A 4,483-nucleotide genomic window follows, 5' to 3' on the forward strand; every position below is an offset into this window, starting at 1 on the left:
ATGGAATTGGTGCAAAGATAGTAGCATCATCTGCATATGCAACAAGCTTGTTTTCTAGGCCAAACTACATGTCATGTGTATATAGTATGAAAAGTAATGGGCCAAGAACAATACCCTGTGGAACACCAGATATCACATTCCTATACTCATTATGGTGCCCATCAACAAGAATTCTTTTAGATCCATTAGTTAAAAAATCTATAATAATGCTAAGAAACAACCCACCCACTCCCGACTGTTTCAGTTTGAAAACAAGGGCCTCATGATTAACACAGTCAAAGGCAGCACTAAAATCAAGGCCAATCATACGAACTTCCTGACCACAATCAAGAGATTTCTGTACAGCATTGGAGATTGTAAGAAGGGCATCACATGCTCCAAGGCCTTTACGAAAACGAAATTGCAAACTAGAGAATAGATGATCACCTTCAGCAAACCTATTAAGACGTTTTGCCAGAAGACGTTCAAAAAATTTAGATAATATGGAAGTTATGGAAATTGGGCGGTAATCAGTGGGACTTGAGCTACCACAAACACATTTACATAGATGAGTAACATTAACAATTCTCCAACAAGTGCAAAAAGCTCCTCTTCTGGCTAACTTGCGCTAAATAACAGATAACTTTGGAGCTGAGAAATCTGCTGTTTTTATAAAAAACAAAGGAAAAATACCATTTGGGTCTACACCTCCATAATCATCAAGGTTCATCGACAGAGCTTTAATTTCATGATATTGAAAAGCTAAACTAGTTACTTTAGCCTCAGGAAAACAGAAATGAGAGAGTTCAAGGGTTGCATTTTCCTTTGGACAGTGAATGATGGAGCCATCTGGTTTAAGTAAAGGAGGAACTGTTGCATCTACACCAAAGATTACAGCTATAAGGGTAGACCACCATCTATGTTCCTGAGTTGTACCAGAAAGGGTTTCTTTTATAGTTAAATTGTACTCCTCTTCAGTTGAGGCATAAACTCTCTGAGCAAAAGCTCGAAACTGAGTATGGTTGTTTCAGGTCAAATCTGATCTGTTACCCTTCCAAAGATGATAGGCCTCCTGCTTCTCCAAATAAGCACGTCTATAATTATCATTGAACCACGGTTTGTTCTTCACTTGGTACTTTAGCACACGAGAAGGGATACGCCTATCAATTATGTTGACTAGATTCTCATTCAAAAGGACAACAGGATCTACACTACTATATAACTGTGACTAATTCAAGCACAAAAGATCATGCAAAATCCCATTCCAATCTGCTTAGGATTTCATATAAATTTTACAAGAGTATTATATATCAGGGATAGGCTGCTACTTCATTACTAATGAAATCAAGGCATGATCAGATCTTCCGATTGGAAAACAAACCTTACTAGTTATATCACCAGGGGAGTTACCAGACCTGTGAGTAGCTTCATTTATGATTTGCTCACAGCCTGATTCCGAGGCAAAGTCTAAAGCTCTTGAGCCATGGCGATCGGTAGGAGAGATAAAACTTAACCACTCCCTATGGTGAGCATTAAAATCGCCAAAAAAGACAAAAAAAAAGCCTTTCTATCATCTTGTATCTAAACCATAACGGTAAGAAGACAATCGAAGATAGAATCCTCCATGTCTGGATTCCGGTAAATTGAACACAAATAAAAGTTGTAATGCCTGCCGCAAACTTTTCTTACCTGAATCTCATGACATCCACATTGATAGCAGGACTTACGCGAACCAGGGTACTCAGTCCTAATATACACCGCCATTCCCCTGGCCCTAGGGATGGCATCACGTTTCACATTTTTGGCTTCTTAAACCCACTTATAAGGAGCTCAGAGGAGTGCCTCACATTAGAAACCAAAGTTTCTGAGCAAAAAAGAATATCATACAGTCTGGACGCTACTGTAAGGTATTGAATATTAGTATGAAGACCACGAATATTGCAATACAGAAGACGACACTGACGATATCTAGGACGTACTGGTCCCGGATTTCACTCAATGACTCTAGATAGCATAAGGATTAATAGCAATAAAAAAAGAGATATCATACTTAAAAACTAGACTAACAAAAATTATAACAAAAACAATATGTACAGAATTATAAATAAAGTGATTAATGAAACCCATAGACTATAGTAAAAAGTCGGAAAAACTGGTCAACATGGAGGAGCCGATACACCATGAGAGGCTAAATACCCTCCAGGACAGCCATATCAACTGAAGGGAGGACAGGAAGGATGGTTTTGCGAAAAAAAAGAATCAGAAAAGGAAAAAACAACCTCTTGATAAACCACCAGGCATCCATGGCCCTTCAATTAAGCTTGCCCAACACACCATTTCAAAAAAACCAGAGGAAGGAAAAATAAAAAAATAATAAGATAGAATATTGTGCCCGAGTGTACTCTCGAGCAAGAACACTCTAACCCAAGACAGTGGAAGACCATGGTACAAAGGCTACGGCACTACCAAAGACTAGAGAATAATGGTTTATTTTTGGAGTGTTTTTCTCCTAAAAGAGCTGCTTACCATAGCTTAAGAGTATCTTCTACCCTTACCAAGAGGAAAGTACACTGAATAAATTGCAGTAAAGTAAAAAACCCCTTGGGTAAAGAAGTGTTTAGTATCTCATTGTTGTCAGGTGTATGAGGAAAGACGAGACTATGTAAAGAATATGCCAGACTTTTCTGTGTAAGTGTAGGCAGAGAAAAAAAATAAACTGTAACCAGAGAGAGGGATCCAATGCATTACTGTCTGGCTAGTCAAAGGATCCAATACCTCTCTAGTGGCAGTATCTCAACGGGCGGCTGGTGCCCTGGCCAACCTACTATCATTAATTGATCTAATCAATTGGCAATTAAATACATGTTATTCCAAACTTCTTCCTATTATCGTGATCTCTAATATTCTGTGTTACAGCATAAAAAGCTCTTTCCATTATAATCGAGTAATTCTTTCAATAAAATTATCTTTGCATTATATTTTTTTGCCTCCCATATGGCTGTGTTAATACTTTCCGAATTTATCAAAAAATTTGCCCTACAATCATTTACACTTTAGTTATATTTGATTTTTTCTCTTTTTACTGCCCTATGTAGATAAGAGAGAGAGAGAGAGAGAGAGAGAGAGAGAGAGAGAGAGAGAGAGAGAGAGAGAGAGAGAGAGAGAGAGACCAGTAAAACAAGGAAAATAAGTTTTGAATGACATTCAAAGGTGACATAAATTCCATTACCATTAATTAAGGATGTTTGAGTTCAATATTCAGATATCCAATACCCGAAATGAATTGTCGAGTGAAGTTGAGACTCTTTCAATAAAGTTTATTTAGCCGAAATAAATAATGCACATGAGGGAAAATTATTACTTGGTTTGCACCTTATGAAATTTCCCAACGTAAATTATGAATATATAGATCATAACAAATATCTAAATGACTCCCATAGAGTAGGAGGTTGGCTAGGGCACTAGACACTCTTTGAGATACCACTAGAGAGTTACGGAGTTCTTTGACTGGCCAGACTGTACCACATTGAATCCCTCTCTCAGGCTAGAGCTCATTTTTCCTTTACCAACACATTCTTCTCTATCCTCATACACATGAGAGTACTGAAATTAACAAACAAATCTTCTTCGCTCAAGGGACTATCTACTGCTTTGTAATTGTTCAGTGGCTACTTTCTTCATGGTAAGGGTAGATGAGACTCTTTAGTTCTAGCAAGTAGCTCTTCTATGAGAAAAACACTCGAAAATCAAACCATTTATCTCTAGTCTCGGGTTGTGCCATAATAATTTTGATAATACTATTCTATCTTATTTATCTTCCTCTTGTTTTTTTAAGTTTTTATAATTTATATACAGCATAAAAGATCTATTTTAATGTTGTTACTGTTTTTTTTTTTTTAAATATTTCCTTTTAATTGTTTAATAGTTCTCTGGAGAGTTGCAGTCCTTGACGGCCATATCTTGTTAAAATTATAGTTGATAGTTGGGTTCCTCTCGGGAATTGCAAAACTGGAAAAGTTGAAAAAAAAAACTGTAATTAAACTAAGGAAAAGTGCAGCAGATTTAATATTTTTAAAAATATGTAAAAGCTATGAAATCATACCAAAATTTTTATATTTTAAGTTGTATAAGTCTTTTATACGGTTTTTTGTTCCTTGATTGGTTTGATTTTAGAGCTAGTTGGGTATTTCTTGGAAGTATATCTTCCTAACTATGTAGGCTACTTAGGATGACATTTATTAATTTTATAAATTTTATATAATGATAATTGCAGATAGGCTGAGGATGACATTAGTTATGTCGAAAGCTACCGAATAAAGATGATGATAGCAGCATTGACTATTTTATTTCTACTTTAATTGTGATTCCGGAGAGGAACCCAACTACCATCTATAATTTTAACAATTATATAGGTAGCTCCGAAAAGTGTAAGTATACTGGAGGAAGACTGAGACTGAGTGCAGAGTTCAACTTAGAAGCCCTCTCTCTGTCCAAGCCTTGATAG

Source organism: Palaemon carinicauda, chromosome 23 (genome assembly GCF_036898095.1).
Source record: "Palaemon carinicauda isolate YSFRI2023 chromosome 23, ASM3689809v2, whole genome shotgun sequence".
Lineage (NCBI taxonomy): Eukaryota > Metazoa > Arthropoda > Malacostraca > Decapoda > Palaemonidae > Palaemon > Palaemon carinicauda.